This window comes from Lissotriton vulgaris, chromosome 2_1, assembly GCF_964263255.1.
Source record: "Lissotriton vulgaris chromosome 2_1, aLisVul1.2, whole genome shotgun sequence".
Taxonomy (NCBI): Eukaryota; Metazoa; Chordata; class Amphibia; order Caudata; family Salamandridae; genus Lissotriton; species Lissotriton vulgaris.
Window position 1 is genome coordinate 1,444,762,629 of NC_141687.1, and position 16,343 is coordinate 1,444,778,971.

Consider the following 16,343-nt stretch of genomic DNA (forward strand, 5'->3'; position numbering starts at 1 on the left):
GTTTACTTTGGTTCCATCAAGAAGGCATTCAGATGTGTCACACATTTGCCATAAATTCTGAATGTTAGCACTCTAGTTGCACATTAGATCACTGTAGAAAAGCTACTGCTCACCAGGGACGTCTGCTGCTGGTATTCAAAGTGCATGTTTCAGTCTGCATGTCAGAATTTTTTTAATGAAATAGAAGAGGATTTGAGAAGTCACTCAAAATGATCCCTAATTTTTCTTTCTGAAGCACTAATCATACTTTCTATGGCAAAATTAACCCCCTCATGTAGTTCCTTTTTAAATTTAGTGTTTTCAGACTTACCACTTCATTCCAATCAAGATGGCTTCTGGTGTGCCATACTTTTGTCATAAGTAAGACTGTTAGCGCTCTAGTTGTTCTTTAGAACACTCTGGGACATTCTGTCATTGGGCTATACTTGGGGTACATCTGGGTGATATTTGGGCTACATTTAGGCTCTTTTGTCTCTGGTGGCCATCTTGGGAGACTGTATGTCAGAATTTTTTAATGAAATTGAAGAGGGTTTGAGAAGTCACTCAAAATGTGCCCTAATTTTTCTTTCTGCAGCACTAATCATAATTCATATGGCAAAATATACCCCCTCATTGTGTTCCTTTTTAAATTAAATGTTTTAAGAGTTACCACTTTATTCCAATCAAGATGGCTTCAGGTGTGCCATACCTTTGTAATAAGTAGGACTGTTAGCGCTCTAGTTGTTCTTTAGAACACTCTGGGACATTCTGTCATTGGGCTATACTTGGGCTACATCTGGGTGATATTTGAGCTACATTTGGGCTCTTTTGTTTCTGGTGGCCATTTTAGGAGACTGCATGTCAGAATTTTTTAATGAAATAGAAGAGGATTTGAAAAGTCACTCAAAATGTGCCCTAATTTTTCTTTCTGCAGCACTAATAATACCTTCTATTGCATAATATACCCCCTCATTTTGTTCCTTTTTAAATTAAATGTTTTAAGAGTTACCACTTTATTCCCATCACGATGGCTCCAGGTGTGCTATACCTTTGTAATAAGTAGGACTGTTAGCGCTCTAGTTGTTCTTTAGAACACTCTGGGACATTCTGTCATTGGGCTATACTTGGGCTACATCTGGGTGATATTTGGGCTACATTTGGGCTCTTTTGTCTCTGGTGGCCATTTTGGGAGACTGCATGTCAGAATGTTTTAATGAAATAGAAAAGGATTTGAGAAGTCACTCAAAATGTGCCCTAATTTTTCATTCTGCAGCACTAATCATACTTTCTATGGCAAAATATACCCCCTCATGTTGTTTCTTTTTAAATTAAATGTTTTAAGAGTTACCACTTTATTCCAATCAAGATAGCTTCAGGTGTGCCATACCTTTGTAATAAGTAGGACTGTTAGCGCTCTAGTTGTTCTTTAGAACACTCTGGGACATTCTGTCATTGGGCTATACTTGGGCTACATCTGGGTGATATTTGGGCTACATTTGGGCTCTTTTGTCTCTGGTGGCCATTTTGGGAGACTGCATGTCAGAATGTTTTAATGAAATAGAAAAGGATTTGAGAAGTCACTCAAAATGTGCCCTAATTTTTCATTCTGCAGCACTAATCATACTTTTTTTTTTTCTCTTTTTTTTTATTGAGATGGATCAGAATAAGAAAAACAGATACAAATTTACATATTACAGATATCAGCTGGTGCCACTGACATATCAAAATTTTTAAGCAAAAAGGATTAAAACAATATTCACAGATAGAAGGAGTAATTCTTTCACAGCCCCTTTGCAAAACAGAGTCCAGAAGGCTTAAATATATATTGGCAGCATTGCATGACCTTGCATTAGAAATCATAATAAGTAGTATAGTGACACTCATCAATCATCTTATTTTCCTCCAGTTGCTTAGCGGAGCCCATATCTTTTTACCAAATTCTTTCCTTTTCTTACCCTTAAATTTATATAAACATTCTTCAATATTATGGGTCCCTAGCAACCTTGTAAGCCACATCTGAAATGTGGGAGGTATCGGATCTTTCCAGGCCACCGCGATTAGAATTCTAAAAACAGCAACACATAGAAAAATAAAGGCTTCGGCTTCCTGTTCAACCTTAAGATTTTCATACCTGCCACTCAGAACAGATGTTGGGGATAAAGAAATTTGACACTCTAGCAACCCCGATAAAAACTTCTCCATTTCTTTCAAAACGGGGTTGAGATTCTGGCATGAGTAGAACATATGAATTAGATCTGCAGGACCTTGGTTACACCTTGGACAGCTATCTGTATCCCTTTTACCCCATTGAAACAACTTAGATGGGGTGTAGTAAAGATTAAAAATCATCTTATAGTGTTGTGCCTTCAGATTGGTCGCTCTTAATATTTTCCTATTTAATGCCAGAGCATAATCCACATCAATGTCGGGATCTCCTAATCTTACAGCCCAGGCATTTTCTACTTGTCCGATATCCTCTTCCAATCCATGTAACAGATGATTATAACCTATTTTAATCTTTTTGCCCCCATTCATTATATAATGCACCAGTGGGTTTAGCTCCTGAATAGACACCCTAGGTCTTAATGCCTTCACTGATTGTTCTATCTGTTTGTATAACAGCCAGTGATTCGAGGGGATACCAAATTTTTGTTGCAGGGCCTCAAACCCTAAGAGATCATCTTTATCCATGACGTCCCCTAGACATCTAATGCCCAACCTCTTCCAAAAGCTACTATTCCTATTTTGTCCAAGATGTAGAAATGGGCTTGAATTCCAAAGATCGATTGTGCCATTAATCTTAGGAATCTTAAGAAATATCAACACCGCCTTCCATGTCCCCCATGCAGATAGCAACGCTTTACTTTTACTCCTCTTAAAATGCAAGACATTAATTTCACGTGTTAGCATCCCCCTGGCCTTTTCACCCATTACCAGCTCATAAATTGTGGGGATTCTATGGGTATCATGCAATGCTTCAGGAACATCATAATCCAATAGATGGTTCATACGTAATATTAAGCAGACCCAATGGTATAACCGTAAATTAGGAGCAGATAACCCACCTCCCTCTAACGGTGCAGAAAGTCGGGCTAACGATCTTCTAACTTTGCCATATTGCCATAAAAATTGTGAAAACACTGCCTCCATCTTTTTCATCAAACCTTCATCAATTAGAAGCGGTATGGCAGGGAATAGATACAATAGCTTGGGGAACATTGACATTTTCAACACATTGACCCTCCCAATCAGAGACAAATGTAGTACATCAATCCTTCTTAATTCTTTATCAATTGTAGCTAATAAAGGCCCATCATTTTCTTGATAGCTTTTTCCTACATTTGCATTAATTTTAATTCCTAAATAGACCGCGGAGTCCACATACCTTTGATCTCTTTTCTGGATATTGGTAGAACAGATTATTATAGTTTTTTCAGTATTGAATTTGTACCCGGAACATTTCCCAAACTCCTGAGCCAATCTGCTTAATTCCTGCATTGCCACTTGCGGGTTAGTAGTAACAATTGCCAAGTCGTCCACATAGGCCAATAACTTGGTGGTGTGACCATGAGATACAACCGGGGGTATTTTTTCAGAGGCAAGAATCTTCCTGATTAGCGGATCAATGTACAATGAAAAAAGTATGGGTGAGCATGGACACCCCTGACGGGTGTCTCTTCTAATCACTACCTCATCTGATTGAAAACCCATTGTAGTGATTCTAGCAACTGGATCCATGTACATTGCTTTGATGGCTTTCCTGCATTTTTCTCCAAAGCCTCTTCTAACCAATACCTCCCACATATAGTCCCAGACCACACGGTCAAAAGCCTTCTCGGCATCTAAAAGTATCATAGCCATATCTCCACCCGTAGCATTAACTGCATCGATTAGTGAAATTGCCCTTGCTGTATGTTCCGTGGTGCCTCTCCCTGGGACAAATCCATGCTGCCATGGTGAGACGAGTTGGCTAATGATCCGTCCTAATCTGTTTGCCCAGACTTTAGAGTACAGTTTAGCATCAGTGTTTATTAATGATATCGGACGGTACGATCCTGGGTTCTCTTCTGGTTTGCCCTTTTTATGAAATATAACGATATTGGTCTGTTTCCATGTATCTGGGATAATACCTGACCATATTATACCGTTAAAAAGATCTTCAAACATGGGGAGGATTTCATCTTCCAACACCCTGTATACCTCTAATGGTAGACCGTCTGGACCCTCCGCTTTACCCGCTGCCAGTTCTTTTAGAGCGGCTTTTATCTCCTCTGCAGTTATATCCAATTCTAGACTAGCCCTATCATCCTCTTTCAGCATTGGGGTTGACGGAGACTGATCTTGTATATATGGTGCTACCCCTGGCTCTTGATCATATAGTTTTTGATAAAAGTCTTGGAAAACATCCATTATAGATTTTGGGTCTGTATATTCACTCCCATTGTATTTAATCTTTCTAATTCTATTACGGTTTGATTCTTGCCTGATGCGGAGCGCTAGAGCTCTACCAGCTTGTTCTCCAGTCTCATATCTCCTTGCTCTTTGTGTTTGATATTCAGCTATCTCCTTCTGTGTAATTATTTTTAAGATTTCACCCTTAACCCGAGCCATATTGCTTACCGTCTCCCCACTATCCTTACCTAAGGCTATTTCCTCAATATGACACCTCTCTGTTTCTGCTAGATCTGAGATGAGTTTCTCTGTCTTGCTTTTATCCTCTTTTCTTAATTTTGCTGCATAACTGATCGTCTCCCCCCTTAATGCAGCTTTAAAGGATTCCCAAACTCCATTTCTGGAAGCACTATATCTGTTACAGTCGAAAAACTCTTTTGCCCAATTTTTAATGTGTGTTACGAACCTTTCATCATTTAATAATTTCCTTTCAAAGGTCCATCTAGATGTTTTCCTCTGTACCTTAGGGGCTTTATACATCAAAATTAGGGGGTTATGGTCAGATATTATTCTTGGTAATTTAGCGATATTAACCTTACCAATTTCCCCCGCACTAACAAAGAAGTAATCTAACTTCGAATATTTCTGTGCCGGATGGGAAAAATATGTATAGCCATGGTCACCAGGAACTTTTTCCCCCCATACCTCCACCAAACCATGAGACTGGATCAAGGCGTTTACAGCCCTATTGACTTTTCATTTCCGACCTGTATAGTTACTCCCCCGTTGCCAATCTGCGGATATATTCATATCGCCGCATACTATCATCGGGTTATCCCAGTTCGCCAACTCTTCCTCTAACTTGTCATATACCATTGGGTCATCCTCATTCGGGCCGTATATTGTACAAAGCGTAAAGCCCAGATTCATTTCAACTAATACCCATCGGCCAGAGCTATCAGTTTTACTACGCTTCACTCCGCACAAGTTATTTTTAGCTAAAATAGCCACCCCTCTAATCATTGATGATTGCGATGAACATCCAATCAAGGTATACCCAGATATCTCCAACAACTTTCTTTTATTCCAGGGAATATGGGTTTCCTGGATGCAAACTATATCTATATTATTAGATCTTACCAGATAACTCAATCTCTGCCGTTTCCTCCAATCATTTAACCCCCCTGCATTAATAGTACATATCCTAATATCTGACATTGTTACAATATTTGCAATTCCTAAATTGACATTTCACCACGTGTCTGATATCCATCATAAACCATATCCTTTCCATCTCGTGCTTTTCCAAAGTTTTCTTCCCTTCCCCCTCCTCCCCCACCCCTCCCTCCCTCTGCACTCTCACCCTCCCCTTACCCAGCTCCAACCTGGAGCTAGACTTCAGCCCCCCTTGCCCAGAGGCGCTCAGACCGATGGTCTGTGCACGTGATGGTTTACAGCTCGGATCGAGGAGGAAAACCTGTGACCATTTTCCCCACCTTTTTGTTTTTTTAATTACATTTATTTTTATTTAGATTTAGATTTTTCTTTTTTTTTTTTTTTTTGTGACCCCCTACCTTATAAGTTTCACTTCAAACACCAATTGCCATAATAACCAATAACAAACTCACAAATGTATGAAACCAATGTTTTAAGCATACTTTCGGCCATTTGACCCTTTTGCAAAGTTCCTAAACTACTATGACATGAGAAATTCTTTTGCCTTGATCTCAGAAGAAAAATAGAATGTTTTTCCATCTTTGATTATTTTCAACTGAGCGGGGTTAATCAAATACGCCTGCATGCCCTTGTCCTGAAACGGTTTAATCATCTGCCGCAATCTCCACCGTCTCTCAACCGTAATATGGCAAAAGTCAGGGCGGACAAAAAACGTGTAACCATCAACTGCCTTTTGTTTATCCGGTCTCGCCCGCTCGGAAATCGCTTGCCTCAGATTGAAGTTACCCAAAAAACTTAAGCTCGCTCTGGGCTTGTCATTCTGTTTCATGTTTTTATGGATATTAGCAGGGGTACGATGAGCTCTCTGAACCTCCCTGTCAAAATCCCAGTCTTTTAAATCCAAAAAGGCATGTTCAAAAAGTTTTACGACAAATGCTTTCATATCTGACCCCTCAGACCCTTCAGGGATTCCCAGAATACGTAGGTTGTTTTGCCGCGATCTGTTTTCCAACGACTCAAGCTTCCATTGCATATCAGTTAGCTGCTTTGCATGCATGTCAACCTTATCAGAAGCGGCCGCTGAATCAGCTTCGGTAGAGACAATTCTATCTTCCAAATTGGTAACCCGTTCTCCCAAGTTCACACAAGCCTTTGTCAGTTTCCTTACTGCCCCTTGTATTTTTCTGACTGCTGCCTGAGACTTGCGGCTCTCCTGTCTTGCTTCCTCTCGATGGGCTAAAATCTCCTGATGAATAACCTCCAGAAGGGACATTTGAGCAGATTCCCCACCCGAACCATCTGTGGCAGTATTAAACAGCGGTTGCTCCTTCTTCTGGCTATGCTTTCTTGATCTCAGTAAAGTTTTTACCGCTGTATTCGGAGGGCTGCCTTCATCTTGTTCCAAATCACTGCCAGAGTCTAATTCACTACCTTCTTGTTCCAGACTGTCCTCTTCATCATCTGACCATTCTCCGCCCTCTGATACAGAGAAGAATGCTTCACTCGGGGCTTCTTTTTTACCTCCATGACTCCTCCCGGTATCATCCTCCAGGATCTCTTCTGGTACATGGGGTATTACTGAGACATTGTCCAAACGATCGTTTCCAGGGGCCTCCCCCTGCTGCTCTTCCCCCTCTTTAATTCCAGCCGTGTTAGGTTGTTCAATAAGACCCCCTTCTGTGTCGCTAGGGGACCCTACATCAAGCCTTTGTACAGTCTGCGTCTGGGTCTGAGTTGAGTCACCCTTTACATCCTTGGAGTCTTTATTTTTACTCACTCTCTGAAATATATCTGAGATTGGGGTTGTACCCTGGGAATCTGAGTTTGATTTACATGCCCCTTGCTGAAGTATTGGTTTTTTTAGAGCTGGGGAGCCTTGTTTCTTCTTTTTGTTGCCCTCAAGGTCTATTAATGATTCTGCTAATTCGGCTGCAGCCTTCCTTCTGGCTGCCGCTTTGGCGCTGGCGTTCATTTTTGGGGCCATAATTTCCCTCCTCCTTTCTTTCAACCCAAACTGCTCCTTACCGCCTGAGATACCACCGCTGTTAGTATCTTCCTCCACTCTCAAGCCCAGGGGATCCTCCAGGGTGTATTGTTTCACCTCCACTTCACTTTGTGCCGGGCTCGCCTGACAACACACTTGCGTATCGACTTGACGTTGCTCTGCTGCGCGGGATTTCCTGCTCCGCTGCCGGCTCCGTTTGAACCGAATGCTCCGCACCGCCCGTCTGCTGAAGGCGGATTCCACGAACTCAGCTGCCTCCGCCTCCGTCAGCAGTCCAGCTGCCGGCCCGCCTCTCAATCTCCGCGTTACCTGCAGTGCATCTAGCAGAAGCCGCTTCAGCGGCTGACAGCAAGTCAATTTCATGCAGCGTTTCTTTCCTCGTCTCAGCCTCAGCTCACGTCTTTTCCTCCGCGTACTCAGAGGGTCATATTCTCGTATTCACACCAATTTTATCGGTATCATGCCTTTACAAACCGATCGGTAGAGCGATTACGGGGTCTATCAACTGCTCATGGCACACCTCCTCGATCGAGCTGCTCCGGCCGTCTACACAGCCGCCATCTTGCCTCTAGGGCACTAATCATACTTTCTATGGCAAAATATACCCACTCATGTTGTTTCTTTTTAAATTAAATGTTTTAAGAGTTACCACTTTATTCCAATCAAGATGGCTTCAGGTGTGCCATACCTTTGTAATAAGTAGGACTGTTAGCGCTCTAGTTGTTCTTTAGAACACTCTAGGAGGCTGCAGTAGAACACAAAGGAATCAACTGACAGTCTCTGTCCTTGTTGGATGTACATGTTTTACTGAGAATGTCAGACTTCATTTTCACATGAATGAGAAAGATAATGTGAATTTACAGAAAATATGCTTTCAGTTTAGCTTATAGATCCCCTTCCAAACCACTGTGGGAAAATCATGAGATATTAGTTTTCTTTCAAACAATATTCATGATATCACAGCAGAAGGTTTTTTCACATGGTAAAATCACCTTAGAACCCACCACAATTCCTAAAACGAGTATGGTACCATCAACAAATGATTTATAATGTAACTAAAGTCCTAAACCCCTCTATTAACTACAATGCTTTTTAATGAGGTGCTATCATGTATATTGGTCCCAAGATGGCTGCCAACACTTCTTGGATGAAGTGCTGACAGCCAATCAGATCAGATGTGTGGTTAGGCTCCGCCCAGATATATATCTTTTTTTGAACCTAAATTACTCAAAATCCACTGGAGCACATATATTGAGACCTAGCAAAGGCACATCGGGCTAACAGTCCCTGCAATTTTGCCAAGTTTCGTGCAAATCCATTCAGCCGTTCGAGCTAAAAGTGAGGCCAACCGCCCTATGGAAATTAACATGGGAAAAACGCGTTTTGGGACCCCCCTTTTTTCTCAGCCCCCCCTTGATGAAGTTTAAGTTTAAGTTTAAGTTTAAGTTTAAAGTATTTATTGAGCGCAACATACACCTGGACGGTTTCTTGGCGCTAAAGTGGAAGACAGCCCACTGAGCGGGGACAGTCACTGAGACAGGGCTGGAGAATAAACTATGGACTAGGGAAGAGCCTGAGGGAATAGAAAGGTCTTCAAAGCTTTACGGAAAGCGGAGTAGTCAGTGAGAGACCTAAGATAAAAGGGGAGAGAATTCCAAAACATGGGGGCAAGGATGGAAAATTTTGAGCCACCCTGTTTTTTTTTCCGGTAACGGGGCACCTCTAGGAGAAGTTGGGCCGAGGAACGAAGGTCTCTGCCAGGGACATAAGCCTTGATGGCCGATGATATAAATGAGGGGGCCAGGCCAGTCCTGGCCTGGAACACCATGCAGCCTAGCTTAAATAGGGCACGCTCCCGCACCGGGAGCCAGTGAAGAGTTTTCAGGAGGGGGGAAGAGTGGTGGAATTTAGGGAGACCAAAGGCAAGACGAGCAGCCTGGTTTTGCACTAATTGCAATTTACGGAGGCTGTACTGAGGGATGCCATTATACAGAATGTTCCCGTAGTCCAGGCGGGACAGGACCAGTGCGGACATAATTAGCTTGAGTGCAGGGAAGGAAAAGAAACGGGAAATAGAGCGAATAGTGCGAAGAGTAAGAAAGCAAGAAGAAACCACAGAACCAATCTGGGAGTGCATAGTGAGTTGATTGTTGAGCTTAATACCGAGAGTCTTAACAGAGGAGACCGGAGTGGGAGGAGAACCAAAAGAGGGGGGCCAGAAAAGAGAATTCCAGGGACTGGAACAACCACCCGTTACCACAAGTTCCGTTTTATCGGGATTGAGTTTCAGGTGGTTGAGGTTCATCCAGTCCCTGATGAAAGATAAAGTAGATTGGAAATTAGAGATAGAGTCGGGAGTAGAAGAAAGATTAAAGATGAGCTGGAGGTCATCGGCATAATTAAATACCGAGACCTCCAGGTTCTGCAGAGAAAAGATGAGCGGAGCGATGTAAAGATTGAAGAGTAAAGGAGAGAGAGAAGAGCCCTGAGGAACACCGCACTGGACCTGGCAGGGGGTAGCTGAAAACTCCCCTAGATGAACCGCCTGGGTCCGGTCCCTCAGAAAGGATGAGAGCCAGATGAGGGCTGATCCTCCTATGCCCGCCGCCTTGACACGGGAAAGCAAGATGGAATGATCCACCGTGTCAAAGGCGGCGGACAAATCAAGAAGGACCCCCCCAAATTGTCAGGGGCTGCTCAGAAACAAAATGTTCCATTTTCCTGAACATTTCAGCCAATTCCGTCCACAAACGCCAAAGTTATTAGACATAGAATTTTCAAAAATCCCATAGAGAAAAAATCCTAACTATACCTACTGGCGACCGCCAGTAGGTAATATATATATATATATATATAAATATATATAAAATAATAAAATAATACATTTACCTAATGTACAGCACAACTTGAAAGTCTGAGTTTATTAGATACAACTTAGATCTATATTTGTCCCTTATACATATATACCATCCTTGTACTTATGTTTCTTTGTATTTATTAATTTACTTCTAATTCAGCATCTTCAATGCACTACCATGTCTCACCCTGTACCTATCTTGATGTGTCCTCTGCCCCCACTCTCTGACTCATCTCAGGCCTCATTATGCTGCTGTGATCCCTGTGATAGCCCTTTTTAGACTCTTCCCTCCTCTACCCCTCCCTGCATCATTGCATACCTCTTTTGCTGTTCAGAGCTCCCAAACAAGCCTTTCTAAACCCTTCCCTCTGACTCTTCCCTCACTCTACCTCCCCATTACTCATCCCAAACCTTCTCCTACTGCTATGAGCTCCAAAAAAATAAAGAAATAACTCTTTCTAGTCCTTCCCCCTTCTGTCCCTTCACTGTCCTTTAAATTCAAACAGCAGACTAACATATCCACCATCAAGTTGATTTCATATTTTCCTATACTAGTTTACCACTGGTCCTGTTTGGGTACCCATGTGGCATGCTGCCCACCGAGGGGTGCCTCAATGCCTAGTCAGGAGTAGCAAGCACTATATAAATGCAAAACCTTCCCTCTTCTATCCCTCCACTATCCTTTCAATCCAACTAACAGACTAACATACCACCTATCAAATTAATGTTTATATTTCCCTACACTAATTGCTCTCTAATCCTGTTTGCGTTCCGAACTGGCGTGCTAACTGCTAAAAAGCACCTTAACAACTCATCAGGGGCAGCAAGCGCTATATAAATGTAAAACCTTCCCTCTTCTATCCCTCCACTCTCCTTTTCAATCCAAATAACAAACTCACAGGTCCACCGATCAAATTAATTTAATATCCAATTTCAAATCTCCCTACGAATTCACCACTAATTCCTTTTGGGTTCCAGAGTAGCCTGCTGCTCGCCGAAAAATCGCTTTGAAGCCTTGTCAGGGATAGTAAGTGATATGTAAACACAATTACAATACAATACTGATGCCAAAGAAAGCTGCGCTCCACATGACGTAGAACATATAAAGCTTAAGCAGTAGCTTGGTTTACGACAGGAACAATTAGTGCTTGAAAGCTGTGGATTATTCGGTGCTTCGATGCTATGAGACTAAACTGCTACCTTAAATGTTTAAGCGTAGGGGTATCCTGATGTGTAAAGTATGTGCCTGGTAAACTCAGCCCCTGAATAAGCTATAATACTGTCAACTTCTGGCTCCACAGTCATATGAGCGACCGAGCGAGGTCACTGCAGGGAGCTTTAAAATAAGTGTCCATGCTATCCCATGATGGACCACTTGGCGCCCTCCTTACATCAGCAGCACAGGTGGTAGGTAAGCACATGTCCATCGCTGACTCCATCTGACGGCCAGCCATACCTGCCAACGTACACGATGCCAGAGTGTGACTCATGATATAGGCTCCCATCACACGGTCTCCGGGTGAGGAGCCGATATCACACAGTGGCAGGGAAAACAATCTAAATACCACTGTAAACTGTAGATTTCCACCTTTTTTCTGAGACTTTGAACTGCTGACGTCCATAAAGGGGTCTGGAAACACTTCAGGACGTCGGCACCAGCCACAACAAGCTTTTCTTATGTTGCACGTCACTGCGTTTTCAGTAACATAACCGTTTGACCGGAAAGGTTTTTTGGGGGTTAAAATCAGCAGATTACACATCTTATGATGGATTATGCGGCAAATACGGCACATCCATAATTGTGTGAAAATGCAGTTAGTGCACATATTGCCTTTCTCAATAATGGTTCCTGGATTGAAAGTGCCCCTAGACCTACAGAGGCAGTACAGTGTCCCCAGCCTAGCAGGCTCCAGTGTAGCAATGCCCAGCTCACCAGTGCTCCGAGGCAAGCATTGCCTGGTATAGCATCTAATAAAGCTACAGTACAGCAGTGACCATGCAGAATGCTTCCATCCTGTCGATGTCCTGCCCTCCCACTGGTGTTTGGAGGACCTGATAGCAAGTCACGTGACCAAGCGGAGGTGCTTGGCCAAAAAGCTATAACTGGTTTCTAGATGGGCTTTCTTCCTTTTGACAGGAATGGGTTGGGTGCTTTTCTTTCCCACCTGTTGGACAGTCTCTCGCCAGGGTAACTGACGGTTCTACCCTCAGAGCTTGCCGGCAGTTCTCGTTCATGTTGAGGACTTTATTTCACAAGGGCACCCAGTCCTATGAATTCAACGCGCTACGGTGTATCCTCAGACTTGCAGTCTTATTTTGTTCCATTGGACTAAATAATCTTGACAAAATGATCTTGGACGCAGCTGCACGAAGTCCCCTCACACCCGCTATAGACTTGGCTCTCCTTACCCGAAACAAAATAAACTGCAAATGTGTAGTGTTTGCAGCTGGACAGGGAACAACAGCAGAAAACAAACATGAATTAACAGCAAGTTTGACTGTTAAAAACTGCACACAACATATATTGCTTATTCTCCAAATGCTGTTTAAAGATGTAATACTAAGGGGCTTATTTACAAGCCCCTTGTGCCACCGCTACGTCACTTTTTCCCAAAATAAAAGTGACACACAGGTGGAGGTAAGGCTTGTGAATAAGCCCCTTAGGGGCATATTTACAAACCCTGTCACCACCCCAACATCACTTTCAGTGATGTTGTGATGGCGGTAGGGGCCTCACCTTATTTACAAGGCAGTGTTAAGCCACTAAACGAGGCTTAACATTGCCTTGTAAATAAGGCAACCTTTCATGCTGTATTTCAAGTGAAAGGGGAGGGCAATGGCTTTTGTAGTGGGAGCTCCACCGCAACACCCATTGATTTTGATACAAACCCCTAATTACAAGGGCAGAGTAAATAGGAGGCAGTGCCAAAATTACGATCACCGTGTTGTAACGTATCTAGGGCTCCAGTGTTATTTTCCCGATTCATGCCCTTATATAGGTATAACTTATCATATCCTTATATAGGCATAAGACTCATAACCATATTTAGGCACAGCCAATGCAGTCCAAATACGGCATGGCTACTTCCACTAAGCTCCTAGAGTACAACAAGTTCTTGAAGACAACCAGCCTTCAGCAGTACGGGATTTCCCCCTGCTTCAGTATTGATTTGTCCCAGAACTCCTGGAGCGTGTAAAGAACTTCGAGTACTTAGTGACGTTATTATGTCCACCCTTACGTCAAACTCGGCACCTTCCAGGTATAAATATACCCACATCTGCCCTAACAAACACACGGTGGTGTGGAGCAGATCGACTAACTACTTGCCCGACGCCCTGCTGTAGCGAGTGCCGAAGGAAGCCGACCCTCCAGCTGACGCACTGAGAGAGACGCTGTCTTTTCTCCTGCTGGGAAATCCAGCTCCAGTGTTTCCCTGCTACCCTTTCGGGTTACTGGGAGATCGAGTCCTGAGAGAGAGATACAAGACCTCCTTCATTCTATAACCAAGGTACGGAGCTGATTAGACCCTTAGAGAATTCTAGGAGAGATTCTTGGCAGAAACTATTTAACTCAAGCTACACCTCACTTACTTCTTCCCTTGTACTAGACTTAGGTTAGGTACACAAGGGTAGGCGTATTTTAGATGCACCAGTTGAGTATTTTAGTCATTATTTATCATTGTATGTATTTTATCTATTTTAAGTATCTTATGGCATAAAAACCATATAAATGCTTTTACAGTATTATTTCATAATACTCCTTTTACTGTATGCACTTTACTTCATAGCAAGTATTACGATTGTTGCAATTAACTTCTCTTGCATGAGAAAGAAGACTGCTCAATAAATAACCTTTTTATTGAAAACACCCGTCTCTCTATTTCTCTGCAAAAACCCTGGTGAAACGAAGCATGCACGATTGACTGAGTAAAATAGCTATCTATTGTTTCAGCGACTCTGAAGATATATTTCTTATTCTTGGGGAACAAAGTTTGTCATGTTATATGGTTGTCAGAAACAAATCCCTTCTTGTTTATTCGAGAAAGTTTCTAGTGACCTCTGAGCTAGCTGGCACTCACAATTAAGTCTAACATACTCAATAGAGACCTAGTCGACTTCAGTCCTACGTCTAAACTATCGTTTATGTTATTCCAATGCGCAGAGTCTATTGGGAATATAGGAACTACACTACAACCAAAAACCGGTTCTTAAACAGGCGAAACGAGGAGAAATGCTTTATTTCTCCTCGTTTTTGCTCTTTCCATGTGTGCTGCCTTGTGCCTTGTCTATGTGCAGGAAGTTCCCCCTCCCTGCACATAAATAATCATTTTTTTTAAATGCCGTTTTGCAACTTCTATGTGTGCTGCATTAAGCAGCACACATAGAAGTTACAAAACGGAATTTAAAGATTATTTATGTGCAAAGAAGGGGGACCTTCCTGCACAAAAACTATCTTCCCCCCAATGCAGAAGGTACCTGCGTTGGCACTAGGCAGCTGAACTCAGCAGCAGTGTTAAGGGAAACACAGGGTTGTGCCACATTCTTGTGAATATGGCACATCCCTGCATCTCCATTCTGCTGTAAATATGCCCCTTAGGGCCAGATGTACGACCCTACCAATGTAAATTGCATTGTTTTGCGACTCCCAATTTGCGATTCACAAATAGGAATGAACAACAGTGTCTCAGACACTGTTTGCGATTCCTAATAGGGTCGCAAATTGCCAACCTCATTAATATTCATGAGGCAGGTGCAATTTGCAACCCCATTAGGAATGGCTAGCACTACCAGGGATGGTGGCCTACTGGGGTCAGCAGACCACCATGTCTGTGACTGCTTTTCAAATAAAGCAGGTTTTTTTTAAGTGCAGACCATTTTTCTTAAAGGAAAACGGGATGCATTTAAAAAGAAAAATGAAACATTACTGTTTCTTTTTTAAGAGTATCACTGCCTGCTCTTAAAAAAATATTTTGAATGCCAGTCACAAAGGGGATTCGCAAGTGGCTTACCACCTATTCGAAGTAGGTGGTAAACTGCGAGTGTTTTGAGAATGTTGGGATTCGCTATCAGGCAGGGACGCCCTTGGCATGCCCATTCCTCCCTAAAAGCAATTTGCAAACCCTATTTTGCCAGTCGGCAATAGGTTACCGCCTAGCAAATAACGGTTGTACATCTGGCCCTTAGTTTCTTATCTCTTTTTTAAAATAGCTTCTCTCTCCGGCATTTCTGAGCTCAATTTCACATTAAAATGTGCAAAGCTTACGTGACTTATAAAAAGTAAAATAAAACTAAAATGTTCCTTTCACTAATGTGCGGAAACATGCTAAAATATGGGCATTATTGTCAAACTGGCAGGTTCAGTTTAAACTGGGCAATCTTATGAGGGTTTAACATTACTTACTATGACGTCACTGTGAAGTAAATATGCCCAGTAGTCACCCCGGTATTAGTGCCCTGCCTGTAATGGGATGAAAGATTGTGCCTTGGAGGCACGAGGCAATCGGAGACCCTTACCTCGTTCTTCCTTACCACACCCTGGCTTTCCAATACCTAAAAGTCCACATGCGATTCGTGGCCTTGATCGTGATGGGGTACTTCATCCAAGCGGCCCAGACAGCGTCTACCGTAAGCAACGACCCACAGTAGCAGTGTGAGTTGATAAGGACATACGCACACCACAAGGAAGTTGCTGAAGGAAGGCGCCCTGACACACCCAGCAGTGTTCAAAGTCTAGATGCTGCGCACCAGGATGAGGGTATCAGGCCCCGCCCTACCCCCGTATTTATGCAAATCAGGTTATTCCGATTCTATTGTTAACTAGCCTTGCTGTCGCGGAAATTGAAAAATACCAAAAGAATCTACAAATTGGAAGTAGGGAGGTGATGCTAGAAATGGGGCGGAGTCAGTGGCAGCCGTCATATCCATTATTTGGTT

The 16,343-nt window shown here is 42.7% G+C and overlaps 1 protein-coding gene across 1 annotated transcript in view; it reads right to left on the reverse strand.

Annotated features, from left to right (window-relative positions):
• The window catches only part of LOC147732729 (NXPE family member 4-like), a 465,136-nt gene extending 449,022 nt beyond the window's left edge, over positions 1–16,114 (reverse strand). Inside the window, exon 1 of the mRNA XM_086957281.1 lies at positions 15,924–16,114. The gene's annotated coding sequence lies outside the window, so the exon portion shown is untranslated. The remainder of the gene's footprint in view (positions 1–15,923) is intronic.
• Positions 16,115–16,343: the final 229 nt, after the last annotated feature.